The 26,856-nt window shown below is 29.6% G+C and overlaps 1 protein-coding gene across 1 annotated transcript in view; it reads right to left on the bottom strand.

The window, feature by feature from the left end:
- Window positions 1-18,883, bottom strand: part of LOC145270894 (uncharacterized) — an 84,204-nt gene extending 65,321 nt beyond the window's left edge. Inside the window, exon 1 of the mRNA XM_080126446.1 lies at window positions 18,048-18,883. The gene's annotated coding sequence lies outside the window, so the exon portion shown is untranslated. The remainder of the gene's footprint in view (window positions 1-18,047) is intronic.
- Window positions 18,884-26,856: the final 7,973 nt, after the last annotated feature.

Below are 26,856 nucleotides of genomic sequence, written 5' to 3'. Positions count from 1 at the left end.
CAAATAGCGTAGTACTGAAAAAGCATAAGCACCCAATTTCATAGTAGATATTGAATAAAAAATGTGTGAAACTTCAATGTAACCTAGAAAACACTATTTACAACTAACGTAGTACTGAAAAAGCATAAGCACCCAATTTCATAGTAGATATTGAATAAAAAATGTGTGAAACTTCAATGTAACCTAGAAAACACTATTTACAACTAACGTAGTACTGAAAAAGCATAAGCACCCAATTTTATAGTAGATATTGAATAAAAAATGTGTGAAACTTCAATGTAACCTAAAAAACACTATTTACAAATAGCGTAGTACTTAAAATGCATAAGCACCCAATTTTATAGTAGATATGGAATAAAAAATGTGTGAAACTTCAATGTAACCTAGAAAACACTATTTACAAATAGCGTAGTACTGAAAAAGCATAAGCACCCAATTTTATAGTAGATATTGAATAAAAAATGTGTGAAACTTCAATGTAACCTAGAAAACACTATTTACAAATAGCGTAGTACTGAAAAAGCATAAGCACCCAATTTCATAGTAGATATTGAATAAAAAGTGTGTGAAACTTCAATGTAACCTAGAAAACACTATTTTCAAATAGCGTAGTACTTAAAAAGCATAAGCACCCAATTTCATAGTAGATATTGAATAAAAAATGTGTGAAACTTCAATAGTACCTAGAAAACACTATTTACAACTAACGTAGTACTGAAAAAGCATAAGCACCCAATTTTATAGTAGATATTGAATAAAAAATGTGTGAAACTTCAATGTAACCTAAAAAACACTATTTACAAATAGCGTAGTACTTAAAATGCATAAGCACCCAATTTTATAGTAGATATGGAATAAAAAATGTGTGAAACTTCAATGTAACCTAGAAAACACTATTTACAAATAACGTAGTACTGAAAAAGCATAAGCACCCAATTTTATAGTAGATATTGAATAAAAAATGTGTGAAACTAAAATGTAACCTAAAAAACACTATTTACAAATAGCGTAGTACTTAAAATGCATAAGCACCCAATTTCATAGTAGATATTGAATAAAAAATGTGTGAAACTTCAATGTAACCTAGAAAACACTATTTACAAATAACGTAGTACTGAAAAAGCATAAGCACCCAATTTCATAGTAGATATTGAATAAAAAATGTGTGAAACTTCAATGTAACCTAGAAAACACTATTTACAAATAGCGTAGTACTTAAAATGCATAAGCACCCAATTTTATAGTAGATATGGAATAAAAAATGTGTGAAACTTCAATGTAACCTAGAAAACACTATTTACAAATAACGTAGTACTGAAAAAGCATAAGCACCCGATTTTATAGTAGAGATTGAATAAAAAATGTGTGAAACTTCAATGTAACCTAGAAAACACTATTTACAAATAACGTAGTACTGAAAAAGCATAAGCACCCAATTTTATAGTAGATATTGAATAAAAAATGTGTGAAACTTCAATGTAACCTAGAAAACACTATTTACAAAGCGCGTAGTACTTCAAAAGCATAAGCACCCAATTTCATAGATGATATGGAATAAAAAATGTGTGAAACTTCAATGTAACCTAGAAAACACTATTTACAAATAGCGTAGTACTTAAAAAGCATAAGCACCCAATTTCATAGATGATATTGAATAAAAAATGTGTGAAACTTCAATGTAACCTAGAAAACACTATTTACAAATAACGTAGTACTTAAAATGCATAAGCACCCAATTTCATAGTAGATATTGAATAAAAAATGTGTGAAACTTCAATGTAACCTAGAAAACACTATTTACAAAAAACGTAGTACTGAAAAAGCATAAGCACCCAATTTTATAGTAGATATTGAATAAAAAGTGAGTGAAACTTCAATGTAACCTAGAAAACACTATTTACAAATAGCGTAGTACTTAAACAGCATAAGCACCCAATTTTATAGTAGATATTGAATAAAAAATGTGTGAAACTTCAATGTAACCTAGAAAACACTATTTAAAAATAGCGTAGTACTTAAAAAGCATAAGCACCCAATTTCATAGATGATATGGAATAAAAAATGTGTGAAACTTCAATGTAACCTAGAAAACACTATTTACAAATAGCGTAGTACTTAAAAAGCATAAGCACCCAATTTCATAGTAGATATTGAATAAAAAATGTGTGAAACTTGAATTTAACCTAGAAAACACTATTTACAAATCACGTAGTACTGAAAAAGCATAAGCACCAAATTTCATAGAAGATATTGAATAAAAAATGTGTGAAACTTCAATGTAACCTAGAAAACACTATTTACAAATAACGTAGTACTGAAAAAGCATAAGCACCCAATTTTATAGTAGATATTGAATAAAAAATGTGTTAAACTTGAATTTAACCCAGAAAACACTATTTACAAATCACGTAGTACTGAAAAAGCGTAAGCACCCAATTTCATAGTAGATATTGAATAAAAAATGTGTGAAACTTCAATGTAACCTAGAAAACACTATTTACAAATAACGTAGTACTGAAAAAGCATAAGCACCCAATTTCATAGTAGATATTGAATAAAAAATTGTGTTAAACTTGAATTTAACCCAGAAAACACTATTTACAAATCACGTAGTACTGAAAAAGCGTAAGCACCCAATTTCATAGTAGATATTGAATAAAAAATGTGTGAAACTTCAATGTAACCTAGAAAACACTATTTACAAATAGCGTAGTACTTAAAAAGCATAAGCACCCAATTTCATAGTAGATATTGAATAAAAAATGTGTGAAACTTCAATGTAACCTAGAAAACACTATTTTCAAATAGCGTAGTACTTAAAAAGCATAAGCACCCAATTTCATAGATGATATGGAATAAAAAATGTGTGAAACTTCAATGTAACCTAGAAAACACTATTTACAAATAACGTAGTACTTAAAAAGCATAAGCACCCAATTTCATAGTAGATATGGAATAAAAAATGTGTGAAACTTCAATGTAACCTAGAAAACACTATTTACAAATAACGTAGTACTTAAAAAGCATAAGCACCCAATTTCATAGTAGATATGGAATAAAAAATGTGTGAAACTTCAATGTAACCTAGAAAACACTATTTACAAATAACGTAGTACTGAAAAAGCATAAGCACCCAATTTTATAGTAGATGGTGAATAAAAAATTCTGTAAACTTCAATGTAACCTAGAAAACACTATTTACACATAATTTGGTACTGAAAAAGCATAAGCACCCAATTTCATAGTAGATATTGAATAAAAAATGTGTGAAACTTTAATTTAACCTAGAAAACACTATTTACAAATCACGTAGTACTGAAAAAGCATAAGCACCCAATTTCATAGTAGATATTGAATAAAAAATGTGTGAAACTTCAATGTAACCTAGAAAACACTATTTACAAATAACGTAGTACTGAAAAAGCATAAGCACCCAATTTCATAGTAGATATTGAATAAAAAATGTGTGAAACTTCAATGTAACCTAGAAAACACTATTTACAAATAGCGTAGTACTTAAAAAGCATAAGCACCCAATTTCATAGTAGATATGGAATAAAAAATGTGTGAAACTTCAATGTAACCTAGAAAACACTATTTACAAATAACGTAGTACTGAAAAAGCATAAGCACCCAATTTTATAGTAGATATTGAATAAAAAATGTGTGAAACTTCAATGTAACCTAGAAAACACTATTTACAAATAACGTAGTACTGAAAAAGCATAAGCACCCAATTTCATAGTAGATATTGAATAAAAAATGTGTGAAACTTCAAAGTAACCTAGAAAACACTATTTACAAATAGCGTAGTACTTAAAAAGCATAAGCACCCAATTTCATAGTAGATATGGAATAAAAAATGTGTGAAACTTCAATGTAACCTAGAAAACACTATTTACAAATAACGTAGTACTGAAAAAGCATAAGCACCCAATTTTATAGTAGATATTGAATAAAAAATGTGTGAAACTTCAATGTAACCTAGAAAACACTATTTACAAATAGCGTAGTACTTAAAAAGCATAAGCACCCAATTTCATAGTAGATATGGAATAAAAAATGTGTGAAACTTCAATGTAACCTAGAAAACACTATTTACAAATAACGTAGTACTGAAAAAGCATAAGCACCCAATTTCATAGTAGATATTGAATAAAAAATGTGTGAAACTTCAATGTAACCTAGAAAACACTATTTACAAATAGCGTAGTACTTAAAAAGCATAAGCACCCAATTTCATAGTAGATATTGAATAAAAAATGTGTGAAACTTCAATGTAACCTAGAAAACACTATTTACAAATAACGTAGTACTGAAAAAGCATAAGCACCTAATTTTATAGTAGATATTGAATAAAAAATGTGTGAAACTTCAATGTAACCTAGAAAACACTATTTACAAATAGCGTAGTACTTAAAAAGCATAAGCACCAAATTTCATAGTAGATATTGAATAAAAAATGTGTGCAACTTCAATAGTACCTAGAAAACACTATTTACAAATAACGTAGTACTTAAAAAGCATAAGCACCCAATTTCATAGTAGATATTGAATAAAAAATGTGTGAAACTTCAATGTAACCTAGAAAACACTATTTACAAATAACGTAGTACTGAAAAAGCATAAGCACCCAATTCATAGTAGATATTGAATAAAAAATGTGTGAAACTTCAATGTAACCTAGAAAACACTATTTACAAATAACGTAGTACTGTAAAAGCATAAGCACCCAATTTCATAGTAGATATTGAATAAAAAATGTGTGAAACTTCAATGTAACCTAGAAAACACTATTTACAAATAACGTAGTACTGAAAAAGCATAAGCACCCAATTTCATAGTAGATATTGAATAAAACATGTGTGAAACTTGAATTTAACCCAGAAAACACTATTTACAAATCACGTAGTACTGAAAAAGCATAAGCACCCAATTTCATAGTAGATATTGAATAAAAAGTGTGTGACACTTCAATGTAACCTAGAAAACACTATTTACAAATAACGTAGTACTTAAAAAGCATAAGCACCCAATTTTATAGTAGATATTGAATAAAAAATGTGTGAAACTTCAATGTAACCTAGAAAACACTATTTACACATAATGTAGTACTGAAAAAGCATAAGCACCCAATTTCCTAGTAGATATTGAAAAAAAAATGTGTGAAACTTGAATTTAACCTAGAAAACACTATTTACAAATCACGTAGTACTGAAAAAGCATAAGCACCCAATTTTATAGTAGATATTGAATAAAAAATGTGTGAAACTTCAATGTAACCTAGAAAACACTATTTACAAATAGCGTAGTACTTAAAAAGCATAAGCACCCAATTTCATAGTAGATATTGAATAAAAAATGTGTGAAACTTCAATGTAACCTAGAAAACACTATTTACAAATAACGTAGTACTTAAAAAGCATAAGCACCCAATTTCATAGTAGATATTGAATAAAAAATGTGTGAAACTTCAATGTAACCTAGAAAACACTATTTACAAATAGCGTAGTACTTAAAAAGCATAAGCACCCAATTTCATAGTAGATATTGAATAAAAAATGTGTGAAACTTCAATGTAACCTAGAAAACACTATTTACAAATAACGTAGTACTTAAAAAGCATAAGCACCCAATTTCATAGTAGATATTGAATAAAAAATGTGTGAAACTTCAATGTAACCTAGAAAACACTATTTACAAATAGCGTAGTACTTAAAAAGCATAAGCACCCAATTTCATAGTAGATATTGAATAAAAAATGTGTGAAACTTCAATGTAACCTAGAAAACACTATTTACAAATAGCGTAGTACTTAAAAAGCATAAGCACCCAATTTCATACTAGATATTGAATAAAAAATGTGTGAAACTTCAATGTAACCTAGAAAACACTATTTACAAATAACGTAGTACTGAAAAAGCATAAGCACCCAATTTCATAGTAGATATTGAATAAAAAATGTGTGAAACTTTAATAGTACCTAGAAAACACTATTTACAAATAACGTAGTACTGAAAAAGCATAAGCACCCAATTTCATAGTATATATTGAATAAAAAATGTGTGAAACTTCAATGTAACCTAGAAAACACTATTTACAAATAGCGTAGTACTTAAAAAGCATAAGCACCCAATTTCATAGTAGATATTGAATAAAAAATGTGTGAAACTTCAATGTAACCTAGAAAACACTATTTACAAATAGCGTAGTACTTAAAAAGCATAAGCACCCAATTTCATAGTAGATATTGAATAAAAAATGTGTGAAACTTCAATGTAACCTAGAAAACACTATTTACAAATAAGGTAGTACTGAAAAAGCATAAGCACCCAATTTCATAGTAGATATTGAATAAAAAATGTGTGAAACTTTAATAGTACCTAGAAAACACTATTTACAAATAACGTAGTACTGAAAAAGCATAAGCACCCAATTTCATAGTAGATATTGAATAAAAAATATGTGAAACTTTAATGTAACCTAGAAAACACTATTTACAAATAACGTAGTACTGAAAAAGCATAAGCACCCAATTTTATAGTAGATATTGAATAAAAAATGTGTGAAACTTCAATGTAACCTAGAAAACACTATTTACAAATAACGTAGTACTGAAAAAGCATAAGCACCCAATTTCATAGTAGATATTGAATAAAAAATGTGTGAAACTTCAATGTAACCTAGAAAACACTATTTACAAATAACGTAGTACTGAAAAAGCATAAGCACCCAATTTCATAGTAGATATTGAATAAAACATGTGTGAAACTTGAATTTAACCCAGAAAACACCATTTACAAATCACGTAGTACTGAAAAAGCATAAGCACCCAATTTTATAGTAGATATTGAATAAAAAATGTGTGAAACTTCAATGTAACCTAGAAAACACTATTTACAAATAACGTAGTACTTAAAAAGCATAAGCACCCAATTTTATAGTAGATATGGAATAAAAAATGTGTGAAACTTCAATGTAACCTAGAAAACACTATTTACAAATAACGTGGTACTGAAAAAGCATAAGCACCCAATTTCATAGTAGATATTGAATAAAAAATGTGTGAAACTTCAATGTAACCTAGAAAACACTATTTACAAATAGCGTAGTACTTAAAAAGCATAAGCACCCAATTTCATAGTAGATATTGAATAAAAAGTGAGTGAAACTTCAATGTAACCTAGAAAACACTATTTACAAATAACGTAGTACTGAAAAAGCATAAGCACCCAATTTTATAGTAGATATTGAATAAAAAATGTGTGAAACTTGAATTTAACCTAGAAAACACTATTTACAAATAACGTAGTACTGAAAAAGCATAAGCACCCAATTTCATAGTAGATATTGAATAAAAAATGTGTGAAACTTCAATGTAACCTAGAAAACACTATTTACAAATAATGTGGTACTGAAAAAGCATAAGCACCCAATTTCATAGTAGATATTGAATAAAAAATGTGTGAAACTTCAATGTAACCTAGAAAACACTATTTACAAATAACGTAGTACTGAAAAAGCATAAGCACCCAATTTCATAGTAGATATTGAATAAAAAATGTGTGAAACTTCAATGTAACCTAGAAAACACTATTTACAACTAACGTAGTACTGAAAAAGCATAAGCACCCAATTTCATAGTAGATATTGAATAAAAAATGTGTGAAACTTCAATGTAACCTAGAAAACACTATTTACAAATAGCGTAGTACTTAAAAAGCATAAGCACCCAATTTCATAGTAGATATTGAATAAAAAATGTGTGAAACTTCAATGTAACCTAGAAAACACTATTTACAAATAACGTAGTACTGAAAAAGCATAAGCACCCAATTTTATAGTAGATATTGAATAAAAAATGTGTGAAACTTCAATGTAACCTAGAAAACACTATTTACAAATAGCGTAGTACTTAAAAAGCATAAGCACCCAATTTCATAGTAGATATTGAATAAAAAATGTGTGCAACTTCAATAGTACCTAGAAAACACTATTTACAAATAACGTAGTACTTAAAAAGATAAGCACCCAATTTCATAGTAGATATTGAATAAAAAATGTGTGAAACTTCAATGTAACCTAGAAAACACTATTTACAAATAACGTAGTACTGAAAAAGCATAAGCACCCAATTTTATAGTAGATATTGAATAAAAAATGTGTGAAACTTCAATGTAACCTAGAAAACACTATTTACAAATAACGTAGTACTGTAAAAGCATAAGCACCCAATTTCATAGTAGATATTGAATAAAAAATGTGTGAAACTTCAATGTAACCTAGAAAACACTATTTACAAATAACGTAGTACTGAAAAAGCATAAGCACCCAATTTCATAGTAGATATTGAATAAAACATGTGTGAAACTTGAATTTAACCCAGAAAACACTATTTACAAATCACGTAGTACTGAAAAAGCATAAGCACCCAATTTCATAGTAGATATTGAATAAAAAGTGTGTGAAACTTCAATGTAACCTAGAAAACACTATTTACAAATAACGTAGTACTTAAAAAGCATAAGCACCCAATTTTATAGTAGATATTGAATAAAAAATGTGTTAAACTTCAATGTAACCTAGAAAACACTATTTACAAATAACGTAGTACTGAAAAAGCATAAGCACCCAATTTCATAGTAGATATTGAATAAAAAATGTGTGAAACTTCAATGTAACCAAGAAAACACTATTTACAAATAGCGTAGTACTTAAAAAGCATAAGCACCCAATTTTATAGTAGATATTGAATAAAAAATTCTGTGAAACTTCAATGTAACCTAGAAAACACTATTTACACATAATGTAGTACTGAAAAAGCATAAGCACCCAATTTCCTAGTAGATATTGAAAAAAAAATGTGTGAAACTTGAATTTAACCTAGAAAACACTATTTACAAATCACGTAGTACTGAAAAAGCATAAGCACCCAATTTTATAGTAGATATTGAATAAAAAATGTGTGAAACTTCAATGTAACCTAGAAAACACTATTTACAAATAGCGTAGTACTTAAAAAGCATAAGCACCCAATTTCATAGTAGATATGGAATAAAAAATGTGTGAAACTTCAATGTAACCTAGAAAACACTATTTACAAATAACGTAGTACTGAAAAAGCATAAGCACCCAATTTTATAGTGGATATTGAATAAAAAATGTGTGAAACTTCAATGTAACCTAGAAAACACTATTTACAAATAGCGTAGTACTTAAAAAGCATAAGCACCCAATTTCATAGTAGATATTGAATAAAAAATGTGTGAAACTTCAATGTAACCTAGAAAACACTATTTACAAATAGCGTAGTACTTAAAAAGCATAAGCACCCAATTTCATAGTAGATATTGAATAAAAAATGTGTGAAACTTCAATGTAACCTAGAAAACACTATTTACAAATAACGTAGTACTTAAAAAGCATAAGCACCCAATTTCATAGTAGATATTGAATAAAAAATGTGTGAAACTTCAATGTAACCTAGAAAACACTATTTACAAATAGCGTAGTACTTAAAAAGCATAAGCACCCAATTTCATAGTAGATATTGAATAAAAAATGTGTGAAACTTCAATGTAACCTAGAAAACACTATTTACAAATAACGTAGTACTTAAAAAGCATAAGCACCCAATTTCATAGTAGATATTGAATAAAAAATGTGTGAAACTTCAATGTAACCTAGAAAACACTATTTACAAATAGCGTAGTACTTAAAAAGCATAAGCACCCAATTTCATAGTAGATATTGAATAAAAAATGTGTGAAACTTCAATGTAACCTAGAAAACACTATTTACAAATAGCGTAGTACTTAAAAAGCATAAGCACCCAATTTCATAGTAGATATTGAATAAAAAATGTGTGAAACTTCAATGTAACCTAGAAAACACTATTTACAAATAACGTAGTACTGAAAAAGCATAAGCACCCAATTTCATAGTAGATATTGAATAAAAAATGTGTGAAACTTTAATAGTACCTAGAAAACACTATTTACAAATAACGTAGTACTGAAAAAGCATAAGCACCCAATTTCATAGTAGATATTGAATAAAAAATGTGTGAAACTTCAATGTAACCTAGAAAACACTATTTACAAATAGCGTAGTACTTAAAAAGCATAAGCACCCAATTTCATAGTAGATATTGAATAAAAAATGTGTGAAACTTCAATGTAACCTAGAAAACACTATTTACAAATAGCGTAGTACTTAAAAAGCATAAGCACCCAATTTCATAGTAGATATTGAATAAAAAATGTGTGAAACTTCAATGTAACCTAGAAAACACTATTTACAAATAACGTAGTACTGAAAAAGCATAAGCACCCAATTTCATAGTAGATATTGAATAAAAAATGTGTGAAACTTTAATAGTACCTAGAAAACACTATTTACAAATAACGTAGTACTGAAAAAGCATAAGCACCCAATTTCATAGTAGATATTGAATAAAAAATGTGTGAAACTTCAATGTAACCTAGAAAACACTATTTACAAATAACGTAGTACTGAAAAAGCATAAGCACCCAATTTTATAGTAGATATTGAATAAAAAATGTGTGAAACTTCAATGTAACCTAGAAAACACTATTTACAAATAACGTAGTACTGAAAAAGCATAAGCACCCAATTTCATAGTAGATATTGAATAAAAAATGTGTGAAACTTCAATGTAACCTAGAAAACACTATTTACAAATAACGTAGTACTGAAAAAGCATAAGCACCCAATTTCATAGTAGATATTGAATAAAACATGTGTGAAACTTGAATTTAACCCAGAAAACACCATTTACAAATCACGTAGTACTGAAAAAGCATAAGCACCCAATTTTATAGTAGATATTGAATAAAAAATGTGTGAAACTTCAATGTAACCTAGAAAACACTATTTACAAATAACGTAGTACTTAAAAAGCATAAGCACCCAATTTTATAGTAGATATGGAATAAAAAATGTGTGAAACTTCAATGTAACCTAGAAAACACTATTTACAAATAACGTGGTACTGAAAAAGCATAAGCACCCAATTTCATAGTAGATATTGAATAAAAAATGTGTGAAACTTCAATGTAACCTAGAAAACACTATTTACAAATAGCGTAGTACTTAAAAAGCATAAGCACCCAATTTCATTGTAGATATTGAATAAAAAGTGAGTGAAACTTCAATGTAACCTAGAAAACACTATTTACAAATAACGTAGTACTGAAAAAGCATAAGCACCCAATTTTATAGTAGATATTGAATAAAAAATGTGTGAAACTTGAATTTAACCTAGAAAACACTATTTACAACTAACGTAGTACTGAAAAAGCATAAGCACCCAATTTTATAGTAGATATTGAATAAAAAATGTGTGAAACTTCAATGTAACCTAGAAAACACTATTTACAAATAACGTAGTACTGAAAAAGCATAAGCACCCAATTTCATAGTAGATATTGAATAAAAAATGTGTGAAACTTCAATGTAACCAAGAAAACACTATTTACAAATAGCGTAGTACTTAAAAAGCATAAGCACCAAATTTTATAGTAGATATTGAATAAAAAATTCTGTGAAACTTCAATGTAACCAAGAAAACACTATTTACACATAATGTAGTACTGAAAAAGCATAAGCACCCAATTTCCTAGTAGATATTGAAAAAAAAATGTGTGAAACTTGAATTTAACCTAGAAAACACTATTTACAAATCACGTAGTACTGAAAAAGCATAAGCACCCAATTTTATAGTAGATATTGAATAAAAAATGTGTGAAACTTCAATGTAACCTAGAAAACACTATTTACAAATAGCGTAGTACTTAAAAAGCATAAGCACCCAATTTCATAGTAGATATGGAATAAAAAATGTGTGAAACTTCAATGTAACCTAGAAAACACTATTTACAAATAACGTAGTACTGAAAAAGCATAAGCACCCAATTTTATAGTGGATATTGAATAAAAAATGTGTGAAACTTCAATGTAACCTAGAAAACACTATTTACAAATAGCGTAGTACTTAAAAAGCATAAGCACCCAATTTCATAGTAGATATTGAATAAAAAATGTGTGAAACTTCAATGTAACCTAGAAAACACTATTTACAAATAGCGTAGTACTTAAAAAGCATAAGCACCCAATTTCATAGTAGATATTGAATAAAAAATGTGTGAAACTTCAATGTAACCTAGAAAACACTATTTACAAATAATGTAGTACTTAAAAAGCATAAGCACCCAATTTCATAGTAGATATTGAATAAAAAATGTGTGAAACTTCAATGTAACCTAGAAAACACTATTTACAAATAGCGTAGTACTTAAAAAGCATAAGCACCCAATTTCATAGTAGATATTGAATAAAAAATGTGTGAAACTTCAATGTAACCTAGAAAACACTATTTACAAATAACGTAGTACTTAAAAAGCATAAGCACCCAATTTTATAGTAGATATTGAATAAAAAATGTGTGAAACTTCAATGTAACCTAGAAAACACTATTTACAAATAGCGTAGTACTTAAAAAGCATAAGCACCCAATTTCATAGTAGATATTGAATAAAAAATGTGTGAAACTTCAATGTAACCTAGAAAACACTATTTACAAATAGCGTAGTACTTAAAAAGCATAAGCACCCAATTTCATAGTAGATATTGAATAAAAAATGTGTGAAACTTCAATGTAACCTAGAAAACACTATTTACAAATAACGTAGTACTGAAAAAGCATAAGCACCCAATTTCATAGTAGATATTGAATAAAAAATGTGTGAAACTTTAATAGTACCTAGAAAACACTATTTACAAATAACGTAGTACTGAAAAAGCATAAGCACCCAATTTCATAGTAGATATTGAATAAAAATGTGTGAAACTTCAATGTAACCTAGAAAACACTATTTACAAATAGCGTAGTACTTAAAAAGCATAAGCACCCAATTTCATAGTAGATATTGAATAAAAAATGTGTGAAACTTCAATGTAACCTAGAAAACACTATTTACAAATAGCGTAGTACTTAAAAAGCATAAGCACCCAATTTCATAGTAGATATTGAATAAAAAATGTGTGAAACTTCAATGTAACCTAGAAAACACTATTTACAAATAACGTAGTACTGAAAAAGCATAAGCACCCAATTTCATAGTAGATATTGAATAAAAAATGTGTGAAACTTTAATAGTACCTAGAAAACACTATTTACAAATAACGTAGTACTGAAAAAGCATAAGCACCCAATTTCATAGTAGATATTGAATAAAAAATGTGTGAAACTTCAATGTAACCTAGAAAACACTATTTACAAATAGCGTAGTACTTAAAAAGCATAAGCACCCAATTTTATAGTAGATATTGAATAAAAAATGTGTGAAACTTCAATGTAACCTAGAAAACACTATTTACAAATAACGTAGTACTGAAAAAGCATAAGCACCCAATTTCATAGTAGATATTGAATAAAAAATGTGTGAAACTTCAATGTAACCTAGAAAACACTATTTACAAATAACGTAGTACTGAAAAAGCATAAGCACCCAATTTCATATTAGATATTGAATAAAACATGTGTGAAACTTGAATTTAACCCAGAAAACACCATTTACAAATCACGTAGTACTGAAAAAGCATAAGCACCCAATTTTATAGTAGATATTGAATAAAAAATGTGTGAAACTTCAATGTAACCTAGAAAACACTATTTACAAATAACGTAGTACTTAAAAAGCATAAGCACCCAATTTTATAGTAGATATTGAATAAAAAATGTGTGAAACTTCAATGTAACCTAGAAAACACTATTTACAAATAACGTGGTACTGAAAAAGCATAAGCACCCAATTTCATAGTAGATATTGAATAAAAAATGTGTGAAACTTCAATGTAACCTAGAAAACACTATTTACAAATAGCGTAGTACTTAAAAAGCATAAGCACCCAATTTCATAGTAGATATTGAATAAAAAGTGAGTGAAACTTCAATGTAACCTAGAAAACACTATTTACAAATAACGTAGTACTGAAAAAGCATAAGCACCCAATTTTATAGTAGATATTGAATAAAAAATGTGTGAAACTTGAATTTAACCTAGAAAACACTATTTACAAATAACGTAGTACTGAAAAAGCATAAGCACCCAATTTCATAGTAGATATTGAATAAAAAATGTGTGAAACTTCAATGTAACCTAGAAAACACTATTTACAAATAATGTGGTACTGAAAAAGCATAAGCACCCAATTTCATAGTAGATATTGAATAAAAAATGTGTGAAACTTCAATGTAACCTAGAAAACACTATTTACAAATAACGTAGTACTGAAAAAGCATAAGCACCCAATTTCATAGTAGATATTGAATAAAAAATGTGTGAAACTTCAATGTAACCTAGAAAACACTATTTACAAATAACGTAGTACTGAAAAAGCATTAGCACCCAATTTTATAGTAGATATTGAATAAAAAATGTGTGAAACTTCAATGTAACCAAGAAAACACTATTTACAAATAGCGTAGTACTTAAAAAGCATAAGCACCCAATTTCATAGTAGATATTGAATAAAAAGTGTGTGAAACTTCAATGTAACCTAGAAAACACTATTTTCAAATAGCGTAGTACTTAAAAAGCATAAGCACCCAATTTCATAGTAGATATTGAATAAAAAATGTGTGAAACTTCAATAGTACCTAGAAAACACTATTTACAACTAACGTAGTACTGAAAAAGCATAAGCACCCAATTTTATAGTAGATATTGAATAAAAAATCTGTGAAACTTGAATTTAACCTAGAAAACACTATTTACAAATAACGTAGTACTGAAAAAGCATAAGCACCCAATTTCATAGTAGATATTGAATAAAAAATGCGTGAAACTTCAATGTAACCTAGAAAACACTATTTACAAATAACGTAGTACTGAAAAAGCATAAGCACCCAATTTCATAGTAGATATTGAATAAAAAATGTGTGAAACTTCAATGTAACCTAGAAAACACTATTTACAAATAACGTAGTACTGAAAAAGCATAAGCACCCAATTTTATAGTAGATATTGAATAAAACATGTGTGAAACTTCAATGTAACCTAGAAAACACTATTTACAAATAACGTAGTACTTAAAAAGCATAAGCACCCAATTTCATAGTAGATATTGAATAAAAAATGCGTGAAACTTCAATGTAACCTAGAAAACACTATTTACAAATAATGTAGTACTGAAAAAGCATAAGCACCCAATTTTATAGTAGATATTGAATAAAAAATGTGTGAAACTTCAATGTAACCAAGAAAACACTATTTACAAATAGCGTAGTACTTAAAAAGCATAAGCACCCAATTTTATAGTAGATATTGAATAAAAAATGTGTGAAACTTCAATGTAACCTAGAAAACACTATTTACAAATCGCGTAGTACTGAAAAAGCATAAGCACCCAATTTTATAGTAGATATTGATCTCAGTTGCATATGATAACAGAGCGCCACTACTAACCCCACCCTCAACCGCTCCCATCCCCAATGTAAACAATTTTTGTGAAATGTTAAATGGTATTCTACTCTGTAAATGTCGGCGCCGTACTTACGTAAAAACGGTTAATTAAACTGTAAAATCACCTGCAAAACTACAAAAGTTCTATAATTGACTACCTCTCGCCTAATAGAATGAAAAACATAATATGTTTTTCTAAACCACTCGTGAAAACTTAATTTTTAGATCAACTTTCTTGTTATTTAAAATATCTACTATAGATTCCTCCGCGATGTGGTAAGTCAATTTACTATGAGAAAACACTATTGATAGATACGGGTAAAATGAATGCCTATGCTCAAAAAGTATAAACATTTTGACCCCCCCTTTACTTAAAAATTCACCAAAAATCAGGCAATTAACCAATTTTAATGAATTTTTCAGTATTTATCAAATAATGATCGCCGAATATAATGAACTATTTATTTTTATTTAAATCTGGGGGAAAATGTATTGTTTTATGTAAACAAAAATACCTTTACTAAAATTATGATTTTCAGTAGTAAATAAAAAATGCAAGACTTTATTTTTGCTTGTTTATATAAAAAATTACTAAAGTTATGGTTTTCAGTAGTAAATAAAAAATGCAAGAATTTATTTTTGCTTTTTTTGTATAAAGTAGTAAATAAAAAATGCCTTTACTAAAGTTATGATTTTCAGTAGTAAATAAAAAATGCAAGAATTTATTTTTGCTTGTTTATATAAATAAAGCATCATAATGTGTAACAGTAAAATAAAAAATAAAATAATTTTCATAGGAACATTAGGAAAAAAGCTCGTAAATCCGTATTAATGAATTCGATAGAACTCGAAGAAAAACGAATTTCCTGAACTACCGATAATACCATTGAAATAAGCATTCTTTATTTAATATTTTCACACACAAAAAAAATGATAATAGCAAAAATATTTCTACTTTTTTTGTTAAATTACAGATTTTCCATAATTTTTATATGCAAGATTTTAATAGTTGCCTTGCTCGCAAGAACGTGAAACTTTTGGCGTAACATAATTTTTATATAATCTCGAACAATAATTGAAAAAAAAATAATTTGAAAACAGGAACATAAAAATAATTAAATTAAAAAATGATAAAAAAAAAATGATACAAACGTTCAGAATAGTGATGTGTGAATGACCGTCTGGGGACAAAAAAGAAATCTGGCACACCTACCTCCTTTTACTATCATGACTTCATTTTGAAACAGCGTTTTGATTGGCTGAAATTTTGGCCTTCCGTATATTCATGTTTACAACCTGTTATCAGTTGCGTTTTGCCGAACGGCATAATTACTTACTTTTTGAGGGCTAATTAAGCTGTATATTGTATAAACTAGGTATCTTTTTTAATTTAATATCTTAGGACTTTGTTTACTTATTATGTGTGAAATAGACACAGAAAACTAATGTTAATCTTTTAAAGGATTTTTACATTGAATTTCTTTAACTTCAAATTTAATGATTTGGTTAGCTCGCCGTGAAAACATTTTAATAATTTTTTTTTTTTTTTTACGTGTACAAATATTTTTTTTCTTTATGAAATTAACTTTAGTCTCTAATCTTTCAAATATTTTTCCCTTTAAGAAATTAACTTTAGTCTCTAATCTTTTAAATACAATTAGAAAGTAGTCGGAAACCTACATAAAAATTATGATAAATCGGCTTTCAAAACTAGGTCCCCCTATTTTTACCCGCATATTTCTGCCCGTACCTAACTATTGAAGGCAGTGAAAATGGCGCAATATAGTCCCAGAGTAAAGGGGTTCATACCATGCAAACGGCGAATTTGTGATGGGTTTGATTATCAGATTCGTTGTCAGCGACCTCAAATACCTCTAAAAAAAAAACAAATTAGAATGGTTGGTGTTCTGCTAAAATATGACAACAATATAAAAATAAGATTTATTAGTTCTTTCTATGCTTAAATAAACACAATATTTAGAACTTTTATATTCGGGTTCACCTTAACGTTGATTCTGACAACTTTTAATGGTTTTGCTTACATTGAGTTACTAGAAAAACGTTATCCTATTCACCATTGCAACACTGGTGACACTCTCCCTTAATCTGGTTCCTCGTCGTAACATGTAAAAACAATTAAATATTAAAAAAGCATTTTTTGTGCTCAGTTGTCTAACAATTCAACCAACTTCGAATTAAATTATTTTATATATGACAATTATTATTATTTTCTCAGAAATCATAAGTTTTACTGAAATAAACACATTTTGTACAAAAATCTAAATGTTAGATTGAAAAATATATTTTTACAAGATTTTTTTTTTAATGGGAGAATCATTTTTTTTTTTTTTCACGTATGTTAAAGGCATGGCGAAATCAATATTTTTTTTATTTGATTGCAATAAAAATATAAACTTATTTCAATGTTTATGATTATTTTAAAAAATATTTAATTTAGTTCATTTTGAAGTGAATATAATAATAATAATAATAATAATAATAATAATAATAATAATAATAATAATAATAATAATAATAACAACAACAACAACAACTTACCTTTCATTTCAGGAATTCGATACGTAAAAAAAAGTCGGATGAATTCGTTTTTTGTTTTGGGTTCAAAACAGAAAATTTGTTTTGTTTCCTAGGATTTCTTTATTAAATTGATACAACTTTTGTTTTGTGTGTCCAATTCATTAAGAAATAAAATATATGAAAATATAAAAGAATCAAAATTAAAAGATGAAAAACACGATTTAAACGTGAAATTATTTAAAGAAAATCTCAACTGTTAAGAACAATGAATTAAGGTCATCGTAAAACGGTGTAATCATTATTTCGTTCTTCGTGTAAAAATATCTGTTCATTAGTTAAAAATGTGCAATTGTTTTCCAATCAAAGCATATTAAATAATGAAATAAATTATATCGATGTTTAAAGATAAAATAATTATAACATTAATACGATTAAAACAATCGACGTTTTTATGAAGCAGCGTCACACTTTAATCGGAAGTTACTGTTGCTATTGAAGCCATAAACGTTTTCAAAACTGGGGGGGGGCAGGTAAGTACTTTTTGACGGACCGTCTTTTTAAAAATCTACCAATAATCAGGTAATTATCCAATCAATACGCGATTTTCAGTGATTATTAAGAGAGGAATTAACTTTATTACAGTGTACTTATTTTTCATAAACGATATATATTTTTGCTTACAACCCCCCTTGTTTTGAGAGGGTTCCAAATATGCTTAAAATAATCATCTGAAACTGAGCAAAACATATTGTGTTGTTGTAAGGGAAAGGATTATAGAAAAAAAACTTGTTTGCATACCTTATTTTGACGTCTGAATATCAGAACTTCGATTGCGTTTAATTATTCCGCTTTTGAGTTTTGAAGTGTGAAATTCAGTGAATATGTTAAGTAAAATATAAGTTAAGCAAAACAAGAATTTTTTTAAAATATTTATACGAAAAAAGACATTTTAAAAACTTTGATAAATAAATTACCAATTTATTTTAGCGAGCCGAATAAAGCATGACCATTATTAAACAGGGAATGCTTTGAAGAATCGATACAAAAAAATCGATAGATATTGTGCTCTTTCTGTAAAAAATATTATTTTTTCGATCCTGTCTGAAAAAGTTTGCCGCCTTTCGATTTTTTTATTCTGCTTTAAATTGACCTCCCCCCATTTTGGGGAGCCTGAACCCCTCATACATACATATTAAAAACCAAACTCATACAAATGGTCACCCATCTGGTACTGGCCAGCCTCAGCATTAATAATACATTGAAATTTTCGTCACTGAAAAATAAGATTTTGGCCTGTTTGGTCTTCCGTATTTTGCTTTTTATCAAGTATAAATGTAAACATTGTCTCAAATCGACGCGAAGTAACTGGTTGCATATATGAATAAGTGGAATTATTTGAAATCCAGGTACTTATAATATTTTTGCATATTCTCATAGAAAATCACCTTAAATCTTAGTTAGACAAGAAATAAACAAATTAATTCTTTTAAAAAAACTTTTTTTTTACTATTTGTATACGTTTTTTATGCAAGACAAGCAATGTCGATTGTTAACTTTGGGGGAAATTTTAACGTTTAAAATTTAATTAGAAATAGTAGAAAAAGTTTTACATTATTCTGCTTTCTATATGATAAAAGTCAGGGTTTTATCTTTCTGCAAAAAAAGTTACTCAGAAGTAATGGATTTTAATAAATGTAATTTCGTTTTAAAAAACAACAACAGCTTGATTTTTCGGCCATTTTTGGCGATGTCTAAAAGTTTTAATAAAATAAAGTTAAAATTGGTAACGCGGCATATTCACTTATTATATTCACGAATTATAGAGCAAGTCATATCTAGAACGAAACATCCAGAACTTCAAAAACAACTTCGGTACTTCTACAGTTTATCGCCGAAAATGGAGACACCATTTTTTCGCGCACCTGTCGAGAGAGAATCAGTATTTTCAACTATGACCGAAGCATGAAATAAATAACATCTATACCGAGATGGATAACTATGCGCCTGGTTTCTACACCAGATATTTCTATGCCCACGCATGGGTCAGATATTAAGTATCTTACTTTAAAATATTTCTCTATACTACATAAATAAACGGATGACTGGTGATAGATTCCACTATAACAGTTAAAAGAAATTGTATTTTTCAAGTATTGTGAGAAACCCTATCCGCTCTTGCAACTAATTTGTATTAAAATGAATAAATAGGATATTAATTACTTGAATATGTAAGAGAATATAAAACAAAGAAAATAAGGACATAGACAACACAGTACAACAATGTTACATATACTAGCAGCACCAAAAAGTGAAGATTATTGAAACCACTGATGCCCCATGAGATTCTAGTTAGGCCGTGGCAGATAGTGTCCACTGACTTATTTGACATTGACAGTCTCAACATTATGCTCATTGTGTGCTATTATTCCCAGTTACTGTTTATGCAATTGTTAAAGGACTTATCAAAATGACAAAGCTAACATTGGAGAACAAGGGATTCCAGAGTGAGTGATAAGTGACAATGATTCACACTTCAGCTAAAGCAGTCAAAGTTGGTTCAAATGGTCGTAACTTGGACATCGTATTATTAAGTCCGTGCTTGACTCCTCGTGATCATACCATTCAATCAACAGGTGAATTTCTATACAAAAGAAATCTAGATGGGAACATCCCAGTCAAAACACTCACAAGAAGATGACACGACTGTATCAGATGCAAAACAATCAGATGTACCATGATCAACACACAAAGGATATGCCAGACTGCACATAGGACAACATATATGTGTTTTAAAAAAAGAAACAGGTGAGTGGTCTCTTACACTTGTCACACAAATGAGCAGAGAAACAAGGTTGTAAATGGAACATACCCTTCTAGAAAACATCTTTGTCGAAATCGACAACTTAGGGTAGACTCATCCGGATGATTGATGAATCAGGAATTCAAACCTTTTATGATTAGACGATCTTATCTTTCTCTCTTCGCCTCCAAGGGGTCTTCAGCTAACTTTCAGTCTAACTGACTCTCTGACTGTCGCTTGCCCGACTCTCTAATCTAACTCGAACCCTTCCCCAATATATTCGGAATCGCCTTTCTTTCTGACGTCAGAGGTGGGGACCACAATGTGATTTTCTCATGTGTTCAAATTACACGAGCGTCTAACAGGTTTGGCAACAAAGAAATTCCAAAATGAATTATTCAAAATCTAACTTCTTAGTTAATCATTATTTCCAACTTGTATTGTCCATTCGTTAACTGACATATTTGATATATCCAGTTATTCCTAATTTAATATATCCAGTTATTTCTAAAACAATGAACAATCGGATGCATTCTTAGAATGAAATATCTTTTTACCTCTTGTTTAGTGGATTGGATTATATCCTTTTCCAAATATCATTTTAAAAATTATCTATTTAATTACTGGGGTCTGTCCCTTTTTATGTAACACACTCAACTGAAATTCCTCAGGAACATACCAAAGACTATTTTCTCAATATAGAGACAAGCAGCACACAAAAGCTACACATACTTTTTAACCAAACAACCCTGGAGTACCAGATACAGACTCCTAAAACAACTCTACAACAGTCCAAACCACCAAGTCTGGAGTCACATAAAGCCCATAAAGTCATTGACTCCATACAGACATCACATTAATCAGCTGGACGTTTTCCACAAAAGCTGTCTACGCTTCATGTGTGGTCTTAGCCTCCGCGACAAGCTATCAAATGCCGAATTATTCACAAAATGCAAAATATCTGCCATTGAATCATTTCTTATTCAATCGCAATTGCGGTGGGCTGGTCATGTATTGAGGATGCCCGATGATAGAATTCCAAAAATTGCGATATATAGTCAATTTGAGGGTGGTAAATGAATTGTCGGACATCCTTGGCTAAGGTACAAGGAACAGTTGAAGAGTAACTTGTCTGCAGTGAACATGCCATACAGGAGTCTTGAAGATGGGGTGAATGACCGGAAAGGATGGAGATCAAGGTGTTTTGAAGATCTCTAGAGGTTTCAATCTGAAAGCTTAAGGCAACTGAAAGAAAACAGAGTAAGAGAAAAACGACTGGCAGCCGCACCAATATCTGCAGCGTTAAATCCAAATTCATGTTCTATTTGTGGCCTTGTTTGCAAGTCCCTTGCTGGACTAAAAAGTCATCAGAGGGAAAAGCATAAATGAGTTTTAGAAATATGGGTTGTCCGAACCTCATACGTTGAAATCGACGGGAGAGTCCATCATATATATATATATATATATATATATATATATATATATATATATATATATATATATATATATATATATATAAATAAGGGAGTAGTCACCAACAATGTGTATTTTTTAACATTATTTTATTATTCCGTGTCTTGGTTTTTCATTGAGAATTATGTTTGGATCATTGTAATAATGTTTTTAAGTCATTGAAATTGCTTACGCGCGTTTCAGACGGTCTGTGATGCGTCCTCGTCAGAAATTATTTTCAAATGTGTTGGAGATGTAAAAATGGGGATTTTCGTAGTTAATTCGAAGTTTTTCCAAGGGGTATCCATTGGTATTCTGAATTTTTATTGCTCTATTTTTGGGCTTGTCCAGGGAGAGGTTGACCTGGCTGTAGTCGCTATCTCTTTCTGCTAATTTTTTTTTCTTTTCCTTTAGGGTGGGGTACGGTGTGTGTGTGTGTGTGTTTATGTGAGTGTGTGTGCGCGTGTGTGTTTGCTTTTATTGGTTTGGGAATGTGTATATTGTTTTATAGTATTTTGGGGTTATCTGCTTCCTTAGGAAGGCGGCTGTGGTCCGAGGTCGTTACTAATGTGTATATTTAGGGAGGGGGGCTGGCTCTTCTGAAATAAGGGTAGGGGTGCTTTCATTCTATTTTGATATTTATTTTTTGGATTCTTGGATTTTAGTTTTGTGATTTTTCGTTTTAGTCTTTTCGGGTATTCCTTATATTATGTTTGTTTAGAAAGAGGGGTGTATTTAAAATAGGGGATTTTTTAATGTTTCTATTTATTTGTCTCCCCATGTGGGTATGGCCAGACTCAGGATCGCTTCCTAGTGTGGGGAAGATTTTGTTCCCTAGAGGGGGCATTGGAGGGGGTGTAGGTATGGGAGGGGGATGATAGAAGGGATGATAGTCGTTTCAGTCATGAGGGGGTTCTCCTCCACTGACTGAGGAGGGAGCGAGGTGTTGAAACAGATATTATACTATGGTTCTAGGTGACACCTCGTGTTGTAGGTTTTGAGGTTAAGTAGCGTTGGTATTGTTCAGTGTGTTGTATTAGAGATAGGGGTGTTATGTCTGTGTGTGGTTGTATGCGCGCACATGTGTGTGTTTTAATGTGTCGGTTCTGATTTATGTGTGGATGTGTATATGTGTATGTGTATGGGTGTGCATGTTAGTGTACCTTGCATTTCATGTTTTTGTGTGATGGTATTAGGTTCTGTTCAGTTCAAGAGTGAATCTGGTGATGACGTTTTTTTCCTGTGTAAGTAAATAAAATAATTGTCTGTTTGGAAGATTGGCATTATTTTGAAGCTGTTTCCACTGCATGTGTGTACGTGTTTTGAAACACAGAGGTGTCTGTTATCTGCAATTTTGATGTTGCTCTTATGTAAGGCCACTCTATTGCTGAAATTTTTGGTGGCGCCTATGTAGGATTTGTTGCATGTTGTGCATCTTAGTGCATATACTACATTTCTGGAGGTGCAATTTAGATCCTTTTTTATTTTGAATGTTTGTGCTGGGTTTTTGAATGTGTATGTGTTACCTTCTATTATTATGTCACATACTCCACATCGCGGTTTGTTGCATTTTGTAACTCCTTTTATAGTATGTGGGACGAGTTTTGAGGAAGTTAGGATGTGTTTTAAGTTTTTGGGTTGGCGTTTGCTTTTTATTTTTTTTGTTATTTTAAGTATGTTGTTTAGTTTGTCGTTCTGATTGAGGAGGATAAGGTTTTTGTTATCTGTGTGAATAGTTCTGGGTTGTTTGTGTTGTGTGTAGAGACGTATGCAAGAATTTGTTCTTTGTTGTGTTCTTTTGAGGTTCTTAGTTGGTCTATTGGAATTTTTTCAGCCAGTTACCTACCTTTCTGTATTAGTGGTAGTGGGTATCCTCTTTTCCGCAGTGTTATTTGTAGTTCATTCAGTCTAGTTGAACGGAGGTGTCTGTCTGTTATTATGGTGCAGACTCTACGTGATAGGGAGTAGGGTATTGATTTTAGACAGTTTTAGAATATATATAAAGTGTTTGTATGTATATATGTATATCTATATATATGAAAATGTAATTCTTGGTTCGTTCAAAGCTGATACAACCATATTTCTACATTACCAATTTAGTTGAAATTTTCAGACAACCCATCTTTAGAGTCGAGGGATGTTTCTATGTTATTAAACTAAATTTACATCGCCAATTATTAAAATATTAAATAAAATAAATATATTTTTCGTAAGCCATTAGTGCAAATCTGTTTTGTTGATAGAACTGAACTTCCGGTTCGATTCATTTCACACACCACGATTTGACGAAACGAATTAGATTTCATTGTCTATTTACTCAATAAGTAAAAAAAAAAACATAATTCATTTGTTTATCTTCCAAATTTTTTAATTTAACATTTTTTCTTTATTATATCAGGCAAAAAAAAGTTTGTCGCTTGCTTTTTGAGTTGAAGTCGTTTTTTTTTGTTTTTGTTATTTTTTTTTTTTTTGTTTTTCGATATAAGAAAATATGAACTTTTTTATTATTTACACTATAAATTGTTTGGAAAAGATACAGGTTTTTTTTCGAAGAAATTTTACGGATTGGGTGACGTGCTTAAATAATATTTGGTGCTAATGAAGAGAGTGGTCCGCACTATTATTTCTTATTTCCACATTTAATTAAAGTTTTATCATGTTTTTTTTATTCAATTGTAAGGTGAAAATAGAGATTAGGTACAAAACACCCTCCCCTCCCCATGTTAAGAATGGCTTTTTAAATAAAAATATTATTATTTCAGCACGGATCACTCTCTGCATGAGTACCATACTTTCACCTAACAATTTATTAAACAAAACATGGTACTTATGCAGAGAAAGTACCATGCTAAAATAATAACGTTATTTAGAAAGCCATTCTTTATATGGGGAGGGCGTTTTGTAACTATTCTATACGAAGAAATGTAAGCCATGTTTAGTTTCAGAAACGTTTTAGATGGTTCGTTGTTCTAAACAAGTCTTGAGCGGTGACTGGTTTGCAGTAGACAGAACAGTTTCCGATGGATCGTTGTTCTAAACAAGTTTTGAGAGGTGACTGGTTTGCAGTAGACAGAACAGTTTCTAATGGTTCGTTGTTCTAAACAAGTCTTGAGAGATGACTGGTTTTCAGTAGACAGAATAGTTTCTAATGGTTCGTTGTTACACACAAGTCCTGAGAGGTGACTTACCGTGTCGAGACGAAAAAAAAAACATGTGAAATTGCTCAAGAAAAGGTTTAATATTATGAAGCAATTCTGGTTTCTGATTGGTTGGTAGCAAAACGTGAATTAATTCGATTCGTCAGTTCCTAGCAGTATAGTTTATAAATAGAATCGTCCGACGGTGTGGGATAATACCCCATTACACGTTCATAATATTGCAACAGAGTTTATTTAAAGTTCAGGAAAAAAAGAAAAAAATGTAAAAAAAACTAATCCATTGCTGAAAACTTATGTCTAATAAGAGTATCACAAGCAGATCAAACAATTACTAAAAATATAAAAAGATATCAAACTTCATAAGACATTTTCTTATCTTATGCGTTATAATATTTGTGACTAATATTTATTAACTATAAAGAAAAGACACACTACATATAATATAGTTAATCTACAAAAAGTTATGGTATAGTTTATTTTAAGTAACACTCTTTTACTTGGAGTTCTCATATGAATAGGGCGTTTTCTACATGTGGGTCTTTTTCATATGTATCAGTAAAGTTAATTTAGGAGAATACGAATATTTATATATTCTGAAAGAATATTGATTTTCCCCTGTTTTTATTTGACTTTTAGTTCTGAGAGATCAACGGGTTAGGGTTAGTGTTAGGGTTTGGCACTTGATTCTGGTACGATGTAAATTTATATACAAGGGTTCTTTTAAGAATAGACGATGTTCCCTTGAGGGCTGCTAGTTGTATTTTGTTACAATTTTCAGCGATTGGGTTTAGGTATCTCTGATGATTCTTTTTTATTAATCCAGATGCTCCTATACCTTATAATATTTTCTTGTTAAGCTCTAGTAAGGTAAAATCATTTATGGTTGTAGCATCAACAATGGTCGCGGTTCTTTCGAACTTGTTCAATATTACAATATCTTTCTTTGTATTTGCCGCCAGTATGTTTTTGTAATAGAACATGTAGACTTTTTCGATCACATGTTATCAACAGTGGTTCATGTTTCCAAATATTGATTTTCTGGTGTTAATTCTAATCTGAGTCAATAAAGGTGATTGCACAGAACAATACAATCCACAAAGTTGTCATGATTGTAATTTTTTTGCAGTGTGAGTTCTCATATGTTTAACTAACAATGATTTCCGATTACAAGAATATTCACAAATTTCACATGAATGTGGCTTTTCCCCAGTGTGAGTTCTCATATGTTTAACTAACGATGATTTCCGATTAGAAGAATATTCACAAATTTCACATGAATGTGGCTTTTCCCTAGTGTGAGTTCTCATATGTTTAACTAACCTTGCTTTCCGATTACAAGCATATCCACAAACTTCACATGAATGTGACTTTTCCCCAGTGTGAGTTCTCATATGTATTACTAAATTTGCTTTAACAGAAC

The sequence above is a fragment of the Euprymna scolopes genome, chromosome 46 (assembly GCF_053919585.1).
Source record: "Euprymna scolopes isolate OS-2025 chromosome 46, ASM5391958v1, whole genome shotgun sequence".
Classification (NCBI taxonomy): domain Eukaryota; kingdom Metazoa; phylum Mollusca; class Cephalopoda; order Sepiida; family Sepiolidae; genus Euprymna; species Euprymna scolopes.
The sequence above is the reverse complement of the archived record's forward strand: the minus strand, read 5'-3'. Positions and strand labels throughout refer to the sequence as shown.